The following is a 20,534-nucleotide window of genomic DNA, read 5'->3' as shown; positions in this document are numbered from 1 at the left end:
CTGTTAGAGATGTAGGAAGTAAGGCACAGCAAGTTAGTGGCAGTGGAGCGACCAGCCAAGAAACCATGCTGGTCGATACTAATATACGGCTTACAGTCAGCGAGTAACGGTTCCATAACAACGAGTTCGAACAATTTAGCAACAGCGCTAAGCGAAGTAATGCCACGGTAGTTGCCAACGTCCTGTTTGTTGCCTTTTTTATGTACTGGAAACATGTGCGCTAGCTTCCAACAGGATGGGAAAACTCTAAAGTCCACAGACCGTTGAAAAACGTGCAGCAGTGGAGACAACAAACTGTCCAAGTGCGTTTTGAGGAACGCCGATGGAATTCCGTCAGGACCCGGATTTTACGACAACTTGAGTTTCGAGGAAGCCCTGAAAAGCATCTCGGGATTGATGTCAATTCTGCTCATGGTTTGGCCAGAGAGTGGTACGTAACTGGCAGCCAGTCGGACATGGTCGTCACTTAGTCTCTCGTCCGTGAAGACACTAGAAAATTTTTCAGAGAACAGCTGACAGATATCTTGCGTAGATGAGGCCACGTTACCATTATGTGTCATAGACGACGGCAGACCAGCTTCATGGCGTTGTTCGTTGACAAACCTCCAAAACTGCTTGGGACGTGGCTTAAGCTTTCTCTGCAATCCACGTCGATACTGAAGAAAGCACCGTTTCGCAACTCGTTTGTATGCGTGATTGATCCTGACATAGTCACGTTGAAGGGATAGTGTGCGGTGCTTGGTGAACTTCCTAAGAGTGGCTCTTTTTCTGGATTTCAGTCGACGAAATTCGCTCGTATGCCATGGTGGATGGGTCGTATGATGATGAATCTTTTTCGGAACGTGTCTGTCAATGATATATGTCAAGACATTGGAAATAGTTTGAGCGGCGGACTCAATGTAAACGGTGTTCAATAAGTCGTCCCAATCTAAAGTCGAGAGTAACTCGGCGATACTACCATGGTCGGCGTTGCGAAAATCGTAGGAAACGGTGGCAGGTGAAATATTAAAATCATGCATCAGCTTAGTACTTAACGTCACCAGTAGCGGCGGGTGGTGACGATCCAGTCTCACCAGAAGAGTGGGCGCCTCGCATAAGAAAGGAGCCCTGGGCGCTTACAAAACAAAGATCCAAACTGCGGTTGTTCTGGTTAATAACATGGTTGATTTGAGTAAGAGTGGCCCCGTAACGTGGGTAGATCACCTTTTCGTGGTACGTTACGGGATGTAAGATCTACCACCGAATCTTAGTCTTGACTACTTCAAACTAGGGGTACAGGATTTTTCAGTAATCAAAGGAACATATCTTAGTCCTTGTTACTTTTTATGCCTTGTTGATAGTGATAAGTCCTCGGGTTGCCTGTACCGAGGATGATCTTGAAACAAGGAAAAAATGAGTTAGTTAGTCTTCATCTATGTGATTCCTAATCTTCTATTCATTGTTCTCTAGTTTGAAGTGGTTAAGACTAGGGTTCTGATGCATGGTCATTATCGGTGTCATAGCTTGTTTTTATTGCTAAGGAATCCCATTTTGACTGACAAAGGGGCGCGCCTTTGGAGGGTATTCCAACACTCCGAAGGGTATAAATAGCGGGACCTTTCATTTAGAATCGATTCCTTGCGATGAAGGCAAGAATGACAACTGTATCAACACCGAATACTTCATCATTTCTCAATAGTGATGGAGTAATACGACATGCACTAAACTAAGGACACGGGCTATACTACAATAGATCAAATTACTGGTCGCAGTAGTGTTATGTCCCGAACAAAGAAAAAAAAAAAAAAAAAAAAGAGTGGCTGAGCTGTAATTGTCCAGAAGGAGCGAAGTGTAGGAATGGATGACAGAGTGATCCATGTCAGGATAGAGGAAGCCGTTTTTAGTTTTTTTTCCATGAAATTCCCGGGAGATTGAAGTCACCAAACACAATAACTTCATCGGTTGCTTTGGCGGTATCCAGAACAGAGAAAACCGATTGGCAATGGGTTTCGATGAGGTCACGCTCCCGTATACGATCGGGAGGAAAGTAAACCGCACAGAGAAACAAGGTACGATCGCCCAGTTTAATCGACGTCCACACCTGCTCTAAGCATGTCCAAGCATTATTTTCTAGTAACCTCGCTCTAAACCTAGAATTTATAGCCACTAAAACACCTCCACCTTTAACTTTCAGACTCTTAGCAGCATTCCTATCGCAACGGAAAACTTCATAATCGTCGCCGAACACCTGACGAGAGAGCGTGCGTGAATCCAACCATGTCTCCGTGAGAATAATGATGTCGTAGCAAAGATCCGAGGTAGCTACGCGAAAATCGTCGACATCACAGTTGATACCACCGACGTTCTGATAATACAGCAGCAAGTCTGAAGGAGCAGGTATAGTTTCAATACGTCCTAGAGTCTGAGCAACTTGCGAAGGATGCCTTGATGGTGCAGGCGAATATTGGCTGGAAGCAATGAGCGGATCAGGAGTCGTTGAATCGATAACAGAAGTTGACTTGCCTATGCTGTCGAGTTGGAAGACCCCTGCACTACTCCCACACGCAGGGCCGGGACGACTGCTGAACGCTGGCTGGAATGGCTCGACTGTGGTGGGAGGTACATCATCATAAGATACGACAGATTATAACGGCCATTTCTACCCGGTCATAGTATATGTTGAAGTTAACAACAATGGTTGGTTCTAAACCGTACTACCTTATCGAACGTTAAAGGTTTCACGTACCCAACTTGAACCTTTTCTGATGTGGTTAGGCTATAGTTCCATAGGAAAAACTGTATGGGAAAAAGTGAGATTTCGTATGGTGAACGTTATTAACCACCCATTGTTCGTATGGTTAGGTCTTCGAAAATCTTAACCAATAGGGTCAAAACTATATCTAGGTATAGTTCGATTAAAGTTGACTAAACCATTCTCATTATAGATTTTACAGGAAGAGAAACCATTTTCAATGTAGTAATCGTATGGCTGTGATTTATGCGTAATGTGCCTCCCGAAAGAGCAAATACTGACTTAACTCGTAGTAAGTTTATCGAACAGTTGGGTAATTAATTAAATGATAAATTTACTACGAAAATATGTAGTAAAATAATTGAACAAATCATACTCCATTGTGTGTCTCCAAATATATAAGTAAAGAATTATGTTTCCTGTCTTCCTGGCTTCTAAAACATACTTACTGCGCTCAGATTGAAAATCTGCTTTTAGCGATTCCACAGTCATTACCATATGGTATGACTATGTGTATAGCTATAAAATTTAGGTTTCTAATCCGACTTCCTACAATAGCACGGCTCATATGTAGATTGTCCGCCACCTAATTCATGAGGCGAAAACTTGTTTTTTTTTTTACTAATTAAGTTCATAAATGACAACGAACCCGTATTCGCGTCATGTCACAAATTTGAACACAAAAAGCTAATGTAACAAAATATGAGGGTCATTTCGTCGTCCAACGACACAATTAGTGGGCCCTTTTGCCTTTTGCAGACCGCACCGAAATTTCAACCCTCGCAAAAGAGAATCGCACCCCGCGCATTGGTTCGTTGGTTCTGTATTGCTTTTTTGTACACTAGTAGAACTGCAATTATGCGCGTCACACTTTCCCATAGAAGGCTTACAGCGCCGATTGTATCGTAAATTAATTAATTGATCAATTAGTCGCAGCCAGCGGGTTTGCTCTATCCCAAGAACCGACTTCACAACAGATCCGATGAAATTATACAATTTTAATTAGATTTAATGGAGGTCTCATACTCATCTTCCCGCTGACTCTCGACCGCTTTTTGTGCAGTTTGCCACTACAGCGTAACCATTATTGCAAAAAGAAAAACAACTGCAGCAAGATATATACCATCTCGTTATCGTTTCTTTTCCCAAGTTGTAATAAGAATTAATATCTCTTCAGGAAGACAGTTCTGGATTCTGGAAATGATCTCAGTAACGACTACGATGCCCACTTTTGGCGAACCTGACCTTCGCGGTTTGGATCTTCGTTGAACTATCGGATCCATTCGGGGCTTGGCAGTTTTATGTGGAATTAGAGCTTAATTAGCAGTGACACTGTGCAACACGACTTTCTGTATAACAGAATTTGTGTTACCATATATTTGACTTTCTTATGATCCTCTGATTTTCAGTATAGAATAGCAATCATTATGAGGTTGCAACGCCCTACAGGCGTGTATGAGATCAGCGAGCTTGCAACTCGGAGATGCTTCTGAAAGACACCGTCTAAGTATTAAAAATATCACCGAAATGAGAGGTAGGGTTTTCAAACATGTTCTAGATAAATGTCACTTGAGCTATGTTCAACAAATAGTTCTTGAACAACAATAATACCACGTGCTTAGGCTGGCAGTAAATGGCCAATATCGGGAATAATATCCTAATTAATAAAGAGGGTGGTTCCTAAAGGTTTTCACGTTTTAGGACATAGGGTAAGATTGCTTTTTGCGAAGTTTGAATACATTTTCAATATTACAAATTAGTCAAATAGGGTTTGATTTCTCTATCATAGAAAACGAAACTCCAGTTTGTCACACAGTGTAATGAAATTGCTCTCTTCTTGGGAAATCAAGTGAAAGACAGAAATACGGAAAAAGAGGCACACTGTCCGGTGAGTCTGAATCGTATGTGACAATTAAATAATTAGCGATGGCATCATAATTTGACGAATGAGATACAACGACACGGATTAATCCACCTAATAAAACCAACTTTAATATTTGAAGCTTTTGAAATCTTACTGCTCAGTGCTTACGAATAAAAACATGTCTAAATTCTTTCCGAAAAAAATACATTACTGTTGGAAATGTTTATTGATTTCCACTTACGTATATCTGATGCCTTGATATCTGTATCCAATTCTATAAAACATCGATATCCGAACACCTATTTCACAAATCCGGACACTTCATCAATTATAAATGCCTACCGTGCGCAGTAGTAAAATGACGGTACATTTGTTGTTACATCTTAAGAGAAAGTAGCATGAGCGCTAGACTGATGCAAAATTTGAAATTTTCGCTCTACAGTGCTCAAACGGTTCCAAATTGGGCCCTGATTAGCCTCCCAAAATTTGAACTCATTTAGTAAGAAACTGACTTGGCACCAACCATTTGAAGTTTATATGGGAATTACTATGGAGAAACCATAATTCTGGTTCATATCGATCTCAAAATTCACCAGTTCACTCTACTTTAGAAAATGATAGCTGAGCTTGTTGAAAATTTTCTCAGCTAAAACTTTGTTCAAGACCACTTTTCGATCAAATGTAAGGCTCGATGTAAGGAACAAAAATTATTAATGATTCAAGTCACTGATGTCTTATGATTATGCTCAATCAACTGTTCAGTAGGCAACATTGGTGTTTATGGCGCGTAGAATAGAGAACAAAAATCATGGCTACTATGTCACACTCAAGGGGGGGGAGGTGGCTGTCAAATTCGAACAATCGTCGCCTACCTCGCATAACTGGTTCCAAACGTAAACAAGCCATAAGAAACCTACAGCGTTTGTTTACGTTTGGAACCAGTTTCATACAAGATGATCAGTAGGCTGATTTGACAGCACGTCCCCCCCCCCCACCCAGGTCACACTGCAGAATACAGTGTTGCCCACAATACAGTTGCTTAATCTTGCCATAAGATTATCAATCTCTTAAACATTTAATAACTATTTAATTTGACGTTTGACTGAAAAACTATTTTGTGCAAAGTTGTAGCTGATAAAAATTCCCATAAGAATAGAAATAGAATGTGTACTGTAAATGTACATGTAAAAAAGCTAGAAGGCAATGAACAAGAAGTGTTGTTTTCCCATAGTAATTTCCATATAAACTTCAAATGGTTTGTGCCATGTCAGTTTCTTATCAAATGAGTTTAAACTTTCGGAGGCTAATCAGGACCCGATTTGAAACCGTTTGAACACTGTTGAGCAAAAATTTAAAATTTTGCCTAAGTCTAATGAGCGCTCTTCATCTATAGGTTTGGATTTAAACTGTTTAAAAATAATGTTTCGTTCAAGAACTAGTTTCCATTGTTCCCCCTTTAGGGTCGGTAATTTTACTGAATTGACAAATTTGATAACCCACGTAACTATCCTAATTTAACCTAACCTAGCTCAGGTTCTCAGAAGTTCCTACTTCTCGCCTCCTCGAGTCATATGATAACAAAAGACTACCAGCTGAAACATGGACACAGTTGGGTGGCAATGTTACCAGTCCGGCAATAGCAAAGTGAAAAGGTGCGACGCGAACACTGGCGCAGTAACCATAGTACGGTGATAGAGGAAATGCTTCACCAAAACCCGAGCGTCTGTTCACCATGGAGGTGCGGCTCAAAACGGCGTCTGTTCTCCATGTCAGGAGCGACTGATCACCGTCCTAGTGCCAGCGTGGGACTCTAAACAGAGCTGGGCACGATGGTCCCCCGGCGAGACAGTTGTTGGGCCTGCCCCAACTCCCTGCCACCCTGAAAAAAAAACAAAGTTGCAAATACTGAAGAAAGAAATACGGATCGGAACAATCTGCATATACCTTCTTCTTCTTCTTTTTCGCATTTCAAGCTTATTGCAAATCGCATATTAGCTCATTGCGTGCCCTCAATTTAGTGTTCTAGATGCACTTCCACAGTTATTAATTGAGGGCTTTCAATGCCTGTACCATTTTTGCATAAGTATAACTGTGTGGCAAGAACAATCATACTCTATGCCCAGTGAAGTCGAGAAATTTTCCAACCCGAAAAATTCCTAGACCGGACCGGGAATCGAACCCAGCCACCTCCAGCATGTTCTTGCTTTATAGCTGCGCTTTTACCGACTGAGCTAAGGGAGGCACAAACCTACGCGACGAAATAAGGACTACGATTGGAAACTCGGAACATGGAGCTGCAAATCGCTTGGCTTTCCAGGCTGCGATAGGTTAATCTATTACGAACTTCAACCACGCAACTTCGAAGTCGTAGCACTGCAGGAACTTTGCTGGACGGGACAAAAGGTATGGAAAAGCGGGTATCGAGCGGCTACTCTCTACCTGATCTGTAGCACCACCAACGAGCTGGAAACCGGCTTTGTAGTGCTGGGTAAGATGCGCCAACGCGTGATTGGTTGGCAGCCGATCAACGCGAGGATGTGCAAGTTGAGGATTAAGGGCCGTCTTTTCAACTACAGCATGATCAACTGGAGCAGATGTACGACGGCTGTTCACAACGGGACGTCAAAATCGTCATCGGCGACATGAACGCTCAGGTAGGACGGGAGGCAATGTACAGCCCGGCAATCGGGCCAAACAGCCTGCATTCCGTATGGAACGACAACGGCCAACGATGCGTGAACTTTGCAGCCTCCCGGGGTATGGTAATCCGAAGTACCTTTTTCCCCCGCAAGGATATCCACAAAGCCACCTGGAGATCACCTGACCAACACACAGAAAACCAAATCGATCACGTTATAATCGACAGGAATTTCTTCTCCGACATTATCAACGTACAGCAGTGCAAACATAAATTCGGACCACTAATTAATTGCAGTATGCATGCTCTCAAAACACTCGACGGTGCATAACACCCGTCGAAGTCGATCGCCGCGACTCAACATTCTAGATAAACATTTCAAAAGGTCCTATCTGTATTGATCGATTCTCTTGATCAACTTTCTCTTTCGTCAATAACTCAGCTGCAGAACCTTTCCCTGTTGTATTTGACGTTTTGAACGCTAGATAAGAACCTCCTTTATCAAACCATGTGGTAGAATTAGCGCGAAATCTGTTTGCATAGCAGTGGTTATGAAAAGAGAAAGTCGATGAAGAGAATCAATCAAAGCAGATAGGACCATTTGAAATGTTCATCGAGCATTGAACAATTACGGGACGCCGGAGTTGCCCAGGATTACGCGTAACAGCTGGAAGCTGCACTACCCACGGAAGAGTAGCTACTATTGAAGATGGCTGGAGGGACATTCCGTTCCGCCATAGGTAGTACCATAGAGGTAACTCTAAGACCAGAAAGTCCCGAAGAAACGTGCTCAACTTTTTGGCTCAGCTCTGGTATTATCTTCGATCCCAAGCTAATCGATGCACCACTCGAAACATAGGAAAATCCACGAACCCCTAATTTTATCTGTAAAACTTCCATAGCGAATCACAACAAACATAGTGTAGTACTAGAATTTCGACTAAAATGGAGTACTCTTATAGATGTACTTTAGACCAATAGGCTAGTCAAGTAGTGAGCCAATTTAAAATCGTTAGATTCCACCGGTTGATAGTACTGCTGCAGCGGCACTACGTACTGCGATGGTACTTCCCGGACCGAAGAAACGACTGGTTTGATGGCGAATGCAAACTGTTAGTAGAGGAGAATAATGCAGCACGAGCGAGATTGAATGTGGGACGATACAGGCAAGCGCGGAACAGACAAAACTCGGTTTTTCGTAGGAAGAAGCGTCAACAGAAAGACCGAGATCGCGAGACAATGGAAAATCTGTACCGCGTAAACGACACACGGAAGTTCTACGAGAAGCTAAACAGTTCGCGCAAAGGCTACGTGCTGCAAGTTGATATGTGCAAGGCCTTGGAGGGTAACCTTCCCAAGAACTAGTGTGAGGTGATTGAGAGGTGGAAGCAGTACTATGACAAGCATCTCAACGGTGATGCAGCAGAAAACGAAGGTGGCACTGCAACAGACCTTGGAGCACGCGTGGCCCTGATCTTCAAGAAGTTGTGGAGGCGATCGGTCGGCTGAAGAACAACAAAGCAACTGGTGTGGATCAACTACCAAAGGGGGCATTAAAATACGGTGGTGAAGCACTGGGTAGAGCGCTGCACTGGTTAATTGCCAAGATTTGGGAGGAGGAGATATTACCGGAGGAGTTGATGGAAGGTGTCGTATGCCCAATCTACTAAAATGGCGACAAGTTGGATTGCTGCAACTACCGCGCTATCACACTGCTTAGCGCCGCCTACAAGGTACTCTCCCAAATTCTATGCCGCCGCCTGTCACCATTTGCAAGACAGTTCGTGGGGCAATACAAGGCGGGATTCATGGGTGTCCACGCTACCACGGACCAAATTTTCGCGATTCGGCAGGTTCTGCAGATATGCCGCGAATACAACGTGCCCACACATTGTAACCAGTTGGTTACAATCCGTGGATTTTCGTTTGTATGAGTTGTTGTTGTTTGGAAAATTCACGTTTTGTTAAACCTAAAACAGTAGACACACACAAGAGCGAGAGGGTTTGTGCCGCTGCAAACAACAACGTAACGTTACTGAAGGAAGGAAAATCTTGGCTTTAAAATAACAATGGATGCGCAAATTGGATGATGAATAGCTAGCCATCATAGATTTGAAAGATTAGGCAGAAGTAATCAGGCGTCCGTGTAGACCGGTATCGTGAAGTGTAGTGCATATTTAATACCCCCCCCCCCCCTTGCGGGGTTTGGGTTGGGAAGCCTACCTCCGTTCAGGTAATTGATTTTTATTATCCTGACGGAAATTTCCCTGACTGAATTTGATAATTCTCAGGAGCTCTTGTGCTTTTGTACATTTTGTACACCTCGTACCCGAAATAAAACGGTCTTACACGGCTCGGCTCGAAAGTCAAGATGGCTTCCGAGCCTAATAGTAAATGACACTCGATCGTCCGTCAGGGACGATTCCCTCAGACCGGTGGCCTTAATTGTCAAGGAGGGTCCCGTCTCGGCTCGACCAAGGTGGCCATGCCACGGTCAGCCGATGCCGTCAACGACGGAAGACGCCTGCCAGCCAAACTAGCCAGCAACGCCTGCTGAGCCGTATGTGGCTGATGAACGCCACCAGATCCGCCATTCTCCCAAAGCGGCAACTACACTGTCTGCAGCCCGCGCCGCAAGTTTCCGGCCACACGGTAGTGCAGGAGCAGCCGTGTGGGCCAACGCCAGCGTCGCGACGCCGAAGGAGAATCTGCTGCAACAGTGAGTACCGTACCGTTCATAAACTCTCGCATACACGCCACATATATGTGAAAACCCACACCCACACGCCACAGAAAAGGGCAAATAAATGTTTTAGAAAATGTGAATATTCCTGTGTGTTTCATACTTTGTCCGCGTAGCCCCTCCGAATACCCAGTAACATGCCGGCCCTGCGACACAGTTCAGGGGTCTCATGCTACTGAGCTAGTTTACCCGGGAGTGTCTGGTCATGCCACAGTCACAACATTATTTGTTCATCGATTTCAAATCCGAATACGACACAATCGATCGAGAACAGCTATGGCAGATTATGCACGATTCCGGTTTCCGGATAAACTTACGCGATTGGTCAAGGCGACGATGGATCAAGTAATGTGCGTTGTTCGAGTATCGGGGACACTCTCGAGTCCCTTTGAATCTCGAAGGGAGTTACGCCAAAGTGATGAACTTCCGTGTCTGCTATTCAACATCGCGTTAAAAGGTGTGATCAGAAGAGCTGGGACAGACACGAGTGGCACGATCTTCAGGAAGTCCATCCAGCTTCTTGGCTTCGTCGATGACATCGACATCATGGCACGGAACTTTGAGGCGATGGTGGAAACGTACATCAGACTGAAGAATAAAGCTAGCCGGATTGGGCTTTCCATCAACGCATCGAAGACGAAATACATGAGAGGAAGAGGTTCTAGGGAAGATAATGTTAGCCTCCCACTCCGAGTTCAGATTGACGGTGACGAAATCGAGATGATCAACGAGTTCGTGTATTTGGGCTCACTGGTGACCGCTGAAAATGATACCAGCAGAGAAATTCAAAGACGCATAATGGCAGGGAATCGTGCCTACTTCGGACTCCGGAGGACGCTTCGGTTAAATAAAATTTGCCGCCGCACGAACTTGACTATCTACAAAACGCTGATTAGACCGGTGGTCCTCTACGGCCACGAGATCTGGACTATGCTCGTGGAGGACCAACGCGCCCTTGGTGTTTTCGAACGCAAGGTTTTGATCAGGGTGCCTTCCGTTCATTTTGACTAAAAAAATGTTTTATGAAATTATTTTGTATGTGTAAATAATAAGAAAACATTGTAAAGTTTGTGTTTGATACATCAAATCTGCAAATTTAGCTTTGACAGAGTCACAATGAGCGTTTTTCTGATCGCCTCTTCGCGAAGAGTGAAGAGCGAAGAGTGGGTGAGATAAATTACAAAATGGCTTATTGCGACTCTCATGTAGCAAAATTGGCAGATATTATGTGTCAAACACAAACTTAACTATCTCTTCTTGTTGTTTACACAATCAAAATAATTTCATAATATCTTATTATTCCATAATTTCTTAAAACATTTTTCTAGTCAAAATGAATGGAAGGCACCCTGGTTTTGATACCATCTGCGGTGGAGTGTAGATGGATGACGGAACGTGGAGAAGGCGAATGAACCACGAATTGCACCAGCTGCTGTGAGAACTATCCATCGTCTACATTGCAAAAATTGGGCTACTACGGTGGGCTGGGCACGTCTTAAGAAGAACAAGAAGAAGAGGCGTGCAGCGGGCAAGGTGGATCGACCAAGTAGAAGGTGACCTGCGCACCCTTCGCAGACTACGAGGCTGGCGAAGTGTGGCCATGGATCGAGTAGAGTGGAGATGACTTCTTCGGACAGCAGAGGACAACAAGGCCTTAGCCTGATTGGTAAGGTAAGTGCCTAGAATAAAATATTGTTACGATTATGCATGCAATCGAGTCAATTAGCAAAAAGTCAATTATAACTAAATTCAAATTCAACATTATTTACATCACCAACCAAAGCCCATCAATTTGTACTAACAATAAAACTGCCAGCATCGAGCAACTGTCAACAGTGAATGGTCAACTACCAACTGCTGAGATGCTGAATGCGGGAAACGGCATCTTTCCGGAATGCGATACGAGGAATTATATAAATAGAGGCTTAAACAATAGAGTCTCTCTATTATATTACCAGTCCAGAGGAGTAAAGAAGTAGTGTGTGATAGTTCCGATAGCACAAGTCCAACGCGTTTCGCTAGAGTTCCGTGATAGTTAAAAATAACAAACTTTCTCAATCTAAAACTAGGTGAAAGTTAATTAAAATAAAAGCATTAAATACACCACAGTTAAAATACCTAGAACATTAAAAAAAACTACAGATCTTTGCGAGGCAGCATCACGAAATATGAAATTAGGGTTAACTACCCCATTTCCGGCCTATTAAGGACAACCCGCACTTAGTCTTTCTTATTCTAGCGCAGTTTAGCACCAAACGGAATGTCATTATTACTGATGGCTTCCAAATTTATTTACCTTTCCGCACGTACAAAAGATTTGATAAAGAGAAACCAATCGTTGAGATATTGTCAAAAGTCCAACACTGCTTCTTGACGCCAAACTCGGCCTACGGATTCTAAACTCGGCCTAACGCATTGAACCGTCATTGAAACGCCAATGAATTCACTTCGGCCTATCGAATGAAGATAAAAATTGATTCGGTCGGAGCGCTTCTTTTGTTTTTGGGAATAATGGGTGCAAACCTTCATACCACGCGTTCTCATTGACTTCGTTCGGTAGCTTATTAACTAAAGTATCGTACCAAACGCATAATTGACTTGTTAGCTCTGAAATTACGAATTTATTTGAAGTTTTCTGCTCGATAGGCCCAAAATGGGCGATTAGGCCGAAGCAGTTCTCTACCCTATTTCAATCATAACCGGCAAAACTCTGCCGGAAAATAATCATAAATCCAAATCTGATCGACTACTTGTTTGAGCTGGACTGTCTATACTGCACATGAAAGCATAATTGTCCCATCTTTGCTTGATTTCTTATTTATATGGGACAGTTATGCTTTTATGGGCAGTATATATAGACAGTCCAGTCGACCTACCTTGCCCCCTTCCCGAGGAAATTCCAGCATCAAAATGACAGCAAATTGAAATCAAGTTTTGATATCAACATCAAACTGAAATCATAATTTGATTTGTCAGTTTACGCAATTGACAAATTTGATACCTAATTTTGTTTTCATTTTGCTGTACATTTGCTGTTCAAAAATATGTTGTTGCGGGTTTGTTTTCATTGCCTTAGCATAACATCAAATTGAATACTTGTTTTGTTATCAACAGAAGAAAATTGATATCAAATTGAGTTTTCAGTTTGCTCTCACTGATAGCAGAAATAGTCCTCAATGTGCTGTCACAGGAAGATTTGTTTGCTCTCAAATTTGATATTTTAACCGTTAAAACGACCAAAACGACAGCAACCTTTGTAATCATTATCAGCGAAATAACAACATCAAATTTAGATTTCAATTTGATCTCAGACTTTGCTCGGAGTGCCATACAATTTTTTGCCGCAAATGTGGTCTACTTTCACCTGCTTTCGGGTGTAACACGAATTACCAGTCACCTTTTTAAAATACTGATCTGCTAAGGCAAAAACAATGTAAACAAACACACTTTGATATATCATAACAAATAAGGTTAGTAAGTTAGCGGAGCCGGTGGTGTAAGCGTGACTGCCTCTCACTCTGAAGGGCCTGGGTTCAATCCCAGTCGGCGCTGTCGGGATTTTCTGAGGCATAAAATCTTTGATCACGCATTCCTTTGGAAGGGACGTAAAACCATTAGTCCCCGATCTATGAGTTGATGGGTCCGATAGGTAGGGTCCGAGTGTGGGCGGTAGCATTGGTTGGTATGAATCATGCCTGAATACTATTGATTCGAATTGTGACGCACTTGGTATCTATGTGCCTCACACATCACAGTTCAATGTTACACAATATTCTTCTGTATCGACTTCTGCTTTACCGACGCTAAACATGATTCGAAAAATATATAAACAAAGCTGCCAAGAGCTTATGGACATGCCTTTTTCAAAGCGTCAAATTTGAGAGTCAATCCTGAGAACTGTTGGTGTATGCTGCTACAGTTGTCTTCGTGCGATCTCACTGGACCACGGTTGTTCTCATATATTTGGCTGGTTGAGGTCACAACTCTTCTTTTCGAAATCCATTTGTTTTGACCAGAAGTGTGATTCAATGTGCAATACACTTGAACTGATAGTGAAAGATTTTCAACATTTCAAAGTTTGAAACATTAGACATCAACGCGTATAATACATTGAACTAAGGTGAAATACACTTCAAATAAATGTGATTGTGAATTTGAAAGGTGCAGTATTTCAACACTTCGATCAGACGTGTGGACTTTTGACGTAGGATTATGTCTTTCGGCAATATATTGGGGTGCAATTTCAAAAAATCAAAATCGATCGCGTTACGAAAATTGTCGACTCTGTCAATAGCGGATGGATTTTAGTTCCAAACAAGCCAATCGATTGGAATTTTTCCTACAAAGCAGCTGAAATGAACACTTAATAAATTTTCAATAGGTCACTATTGAAAATTACACAAATGTCAAACTGTTGCAATGGTGATTAAAATTATCACAGATTGCCTGCAAACAGCGCTTTCCCTAACACAGATTTCAAAATCGAATTCCATCCTGTCTCACCGATCGGTGTTTATTTAATCAGCAGCAGCAGTAGTTTCCCGCAAGCAACTAGCTATCAAGGCTGCCCTCAAGAGCCCTCGATTCGATGAAGAATGAGGAAGAAGCCGCACCGCTACTGATCGCACCCTCCTTCCAAACAACATAGAGCTCGACAGCCTCATCCGTGTTGATCACCCTAATAGCTCAGCATTACTCAACCATCACGAAAAAAACGGTTCTTTTCAGGACCACCATACATTATTGTTGTTTAAGAGTTAATTATCAGTGAACGTTCGATCGCCTTGCTGCCAGCCACATCACTCCCAAAGCTCTATGATAATGTACCCAGCAATCAGACGTTTGTGGTCAAATGCGTAACAGTATTGAAGTGTTACATACACATTCTCGCAATGACCGAATACCACATGATCTTGTCAATTAAGCAGAAACACTTCTAGTTAAGGTAAGGTTTTCACCAAGACCCTAGAAAAAAGCAAAAAATCTCGAATTTATATGATTGATCTCGAATATCTCGCGATTGGCATATTTTAGCAAGAAATTTCTTCATTCAATTTTCGCTTTTTTAACTATCTATTGAGTAAACCAAAAAATCCGGGCAAATTTTGTGCACGAAAATATGTACGTCAAATCTACGGCGGTGTCTTGCATATAACCTCTAACTTTTTTCAGTGTACTCAGTACGGAAAACAAGATCGACGGAAGTTACTGTAAGCTACTGTACTGCCGTTCTACGCATATCAGTCCCATGTTTCAAAAGTAGCTTTTGAGAAAATCGCGAATAATGTTTCGAATCATTTCTGCTCATTGGAAGAAATATACGTTAAAATAAGTTACCGCATTGTTCACATTTCAACAGAATCAATATGTTTTAGTGAAAACAACAGAAATTACCGTCAATGAAATCAGTTAAGCCTATTTTTATACGAATAATATTTAATGGGACTGTTATGCCTAGAAATTTGCAGTGAAGTAGGAAATTCTACGCATGTTAGTCCCACTAGGAACTGTTACTTTCAGTGTTGCTTTGATGGCCACGTTGCGTTTGACGTCTTTACTCTTGTGCTTGCATGAGCGTGCTTGCATTCTCCGCGAAGTTTTGGAAGATCCTGGATAGTTTGTATAGCTTTCCATCATTCAATTATACCAACAATTTGTTGGCATTGCTACTTCTATAAAACCATTAAAGTTATGGGCATTTCAAGAAACTAATAATGAATGTACTATTTAGAACATAAACTTATTAACATCTTGTTCTACTCCTTAGCAAGATGAACGTAGGACTAAAGGTGATTGTGCTTAATCATTACAGTAGTACCGTAAGACGAATGTGAAATTGGGCATAGGGGGTGACATTGGGCCAAATTAGACAAATGTTTTTTAACGCAAATATCCTGAATGTGCAGAAAATGATTACTTGAATGTTTTTCAACTTCTGAATTAAACTGTTGATAACATTAACCAGTTGTTTTATTTGAATAGTGCAGTCAAGTTAAGTGTCATAAATAGCAGCAAAAACACGCTTTTTAAAAAAAAGTCCTCTGGCAGACAAAAGTTTGAACACACTAAGGTTGATCATATTTTAATTAAAATTTATGTTTTGGCCCAATATCACTCACATATACCCCCACCCCCCATTTACCACATTGTCCTTAATAAAATCAAGACCAACAATTGAAAAGGACCTAAGACCTAAATGTAAATCGTTGAAATCGTTTTATAGCTTTATTCGATGGACCATGAATAGCTTTTGCTACATAAATAAAATCACTTATGAAAATAATTTGATTGAAAAAATATTTAACATTTCAAGACCAACAATTGAAATGGCCTTAACTATATTTTGTAAACAAACATTGTATGGCCATTTTCTCGCGAACCGAAGTCCGCAAAGGCAAACCAACATAATGAACATAAAGGGGAAATTATCCTCTACCCGATTGTGGTTTGGGTTTGTGAATGAAGGTTTCGGTTCGCGAGAAAATGGCCTTACAAGGTTTGTTTGCAAAATGGAGTCAAGGCCATTTCAATTGTTGGTCTTGATTTAAAAAAGGGCCTACCACAAGCATATTCATATATCATGATAAGGCCTTGGTTGAAAAAGGCCTTATGATGGTAACGGATTAATTTTGGCTAATGACATTTGAGTTTCGAATCCGTTCCCCACCCTAGTGTACTGAATGGGAATTGTGGGTTCGAATCCCACCGGTGCCCTTAGATTTTTTCGCAAATTTTCTCACACACACGTCTCTTACCGATGATATGTGCTTACCTCTCAGTATGTTCAAACTTTCCTATAAACAATTAAATTGACTGCAAAGTCGCTAAACCGTAAATCAAAAATATAGTCAGTAATGTATCACGTTTAACTATTGACATTCTCCAATTTATTTTTAAGCTGCGGCTGAAGAACTAGATAAGGAAGAACATGGGGAGCACTTGGAGACGCTTGACGCTGCAAATATGTCAGTTGCGCGATACGAGGAGGTATCCCATCGCAGTATCTCATTTCAAAGCTTCAACGTTTCCTTTGCCAACATTCGTTCTTCAATGCCAATGAAAACTTTTCTGGATCCACGATGGTCAGTGGCTCTAGATTTATCTCGTACCATGACCAACAATGAGTCACTTTTAAATTTTTCGATGAGAGACGGTGACTTGGATGTGTCCTCTGAACCGTTGGATCTTGTGGTTACTACAGCAATTCAAGACCAACAATTGAAATGGCCTTAACTCCATTTTGTAAACAAACCTTGTAAAGACATTTTCTCGCAAACCGAAATCTTCATTCGCAAACTTAAACCACAATCGGGTAGAGGAGAATTTCCCCTTTATGTTCATTATGTTGGTTTGCCTTTGCGGAATTCGGTTCGCGAGAAAACGGCCTTACAAGGTTTGTTTACAAAATGGAGTTAAGGCCATTTCAATTGTTGGTCTTGAATTGAAAGCGCTATCAGACTCCTCCTGGCTGCCCTATAAATTAAAAAAAATACCAGATCTTGTGGTACCGGAAAACAAATTCGACCCCGAGAATACAGAGGCAGTTGCAATATCATGCAATGTGGATCAGTTCGACAGTCGATGCGATCCTCTGAACATCTCTTATAGAGAATTAGTCCAACCCTTGTGTAATGTGGAAAAACGTGTCGGTGTCATCAACAATGAAACCAGAACTCCTGCAATCTCAGTCGCTTCTGATGCCACAGAAGGTGGCCTGGTCGGCGAAGCTCATGGAAGTGGTCCTAGAGTTAATCTGACTCGTAGTGAAATCATGGGCATTAAGCAAGGCACAGGACAGGCGAATAATTCAAATTGTGACCCTGCTTCTTCTGATAGCTCTGAATCAGACAACGGCGATGATAGTAAGTTTGGAGATGCCACCATGATGAATGACTTCTCTATCGAATATTTTGAACCATACCGCAACGAATCCATAATTGGATTCAATGAATATGCACCTGATGAAAATGTTGAATCAAATGCTAAGCACTTTACATATTCGTTATTACAAAATTAATTACTAGTTTATATCTTTACGCGAATATTTCGTTAACCGGAAACGAAACAGAGAAAATCATCGAAAATCAATCGAAAAAGATACGCTATTCAACAGGTAAGTGATGTAGAATATCAACAGTACACAAGTGCAAAGTGTAATTTTTTGTTTCCGCCACATCCAATCTTTCCCTGAGTACACATCCCATTACGGCTGTGGCAAATCATCTAAACTGTATCTGAACGCCGATCTCAATATTACGAAAATTTACGATATGCATTGTACAAAATGCAAGGCTGACTCCATCAAACCTGTACACTACAATACATATAGATTAATATTCCGCTCCTTCAATCTCAGCTTCCGGAAACCAAAGGCCGATACGTGCAGGGAATGTGACAAATTCAGTGTCAAAATCAAGCATGCCACCAACGAAACCGAGCTGCAATCACTGAAGCAATCACAGGAGGAACATCAGTTGAAGGCTAAACATGTCTACGAAATAAAAAAAGCGGATGTAATGGATGCCAAGAAAGACGACGGAGTTGTAACGATTTCTTTCGATTTGCAGAAGTGTATACCGACACCTCACTTGACGTGTGGACAAGCGTATTACAACAGGCAGTTGTATACGCTAAATTTAACAGCATTCGAGACGAACCGGGGAAAGAATCTGGCTTACTGCTTTTTGTGGGACGAGTCAAAGGCACGTCGTGGCGCACAGGAAATCGCCTCGTGCATTTTTAGCTACGTGCGATGCTTTGTGAGTGATGCTGAGTCAAACAGAGAAGTTCCGATCCGCCAGGTGATCTTATTTTCCGACAGGTGTGGTGGCCAGAACCTAAATTTTGTGATGGTTATTATGTTCGCCATCTGCAAAAATGGTTGACTGCAGAAGGCAATAATATAATCATCACTCATAAATTTATGGTCTCTGGTCACTCGCACATGGAAGTCGATTCCGTGCACGCTGCCATTGAAAGAGCTAAGAAGACAAAAACAGCATGGATATAGAGACTCCCCGAGATTGGGCGGTTTTTATATCGCAGGTGCGCAGGCGAGTTCCCTTCGTTGTAAAGGAGTTTAGCCAATCTGATTTCCTGGCTGTTAAAGAATTAGAGCACCGCTACAAACGCCCAAAATCGAACGTGGCTGGACAACCACTCCAGTTTAAGCAAATTATGATATTCGAGTACCGACCAACAGCGATGGGAAGGGTGTTTTATAAGATTGACCCAAATGATGAGTGTTTCCGGGAATTCGTCATAGCTTCAGAAGATGATTTGCGTCAAACACCCCTTCCAGTCCTCACACCAATCACTACGACACCGTTGCCTCTTCCACAAGCAAAACTAGAGGATTTAAAGAACCTTCAACCGTACATAAACAACAAGGCGTACTAAATATGAGACGCTTTTGAAGAACTTAGTGCCTGCCAAGCGAGGATGAAAAAAGCAATCCGGCAAAGAATACCATTTCGAAGACGATCTGGATGTTCAGGAAGCCGATGATGAGGAGGTTCCATAGTGATTTCCTATTTGTTCAATAAAACTGCATTTGTCTTATCCAAATTGACTTATTTTTTCTCATTCAATCAATTTTTTTCACAATATTATCCTAACATAAAACCGATTTTATTAGTGATTACATCACAATGCAAACAGCGCCCTTAACAGCGATCAACCTTCAACGCCGGAGTCCAGCCCATATAGAACCGTTCCTGATGCTATCTTAGCGACACACGGTCCTGGAAACTCCTGTGGCAATCCTCGCATTAATGGCACCGTTCGTCGTTAACAGCTTACAAGCCCTGCTGAAACGTTTCGAGCAAACGCAGAAATTCTTCTCATCCGTAGACTCCCGTTTGTGACACATCAGCAGTAAGCTATAGCTACACTAAATGTCCAAATATTGAAACAAATGTACTAGCACATTTTATATAAATTTGTCATTAGAGTGGTCCTATGAAATCCATCTTTTGCCAATAACTTTTTTATTTGAAATTTATCATGAAAGTCATCTTCTAGAGACTTTTAAAACTCTTTAAGACGAATGTTTTATAGCTGAATTTGTTGCCTGTATCTCTTCTAATAAAAAAGATATAGTCAAATATAGTAAAAAATATGAATAAATTCAAATTGATTTTATACGAGTTTAAAAAATAACATACCTCCAGTTTTTTCATATTATTGAGAATAACATACGCCCTTTCAAATGCTGCAAAAAAACTTTTTTTTTGTTTGCCCCAACCAGAGATATTAACATTTGAAAAGTGCATAATTTTAGTATAAAAAAAATCAATAACTCTTGATCGGCGAAAGATATTGGCAAGCTTTGTGCAGCAAAAATTTGCGCCTTCTTAAGATCTAAAAGTTATCTGAAGACACCTTTGCTGAGAAATTCGAAATAAGAAAAATAGAGCAAAAAAACTGTTTTTTTGAGAGCCACCCTAACTCAATTCAAGAAAATAGCTCTAAATTGGCCAATTTAAGAGATACAAAAAAGTTATTTTCACCACAGTTGCTTGAAATTAGCTCAGCTATAACTTTGCCGAAAAATGTA

Source organism: Ochlerotatus camptorhynchus, unplaced genomic scaffold (genome assembly GCF_037179485.1).
Source record: "Ochlerotatus camptorhynchus isolate MF236.1 unplaced genomic scaffold, CSIRO-AGI_Acam_v1.1 ptg000503l, whole genome shotgun sequence".
In the NCBI taxonomy this organism is placed as follows: Eukaryota; Metazoa; Arthropoda; class Insecta; order Diptera; family Culicidae; genus Ochlerotatus; species Ochlerotatus camptorhynchus.
Note: the sequence above shows the minus strand (reverse complement) of the source record.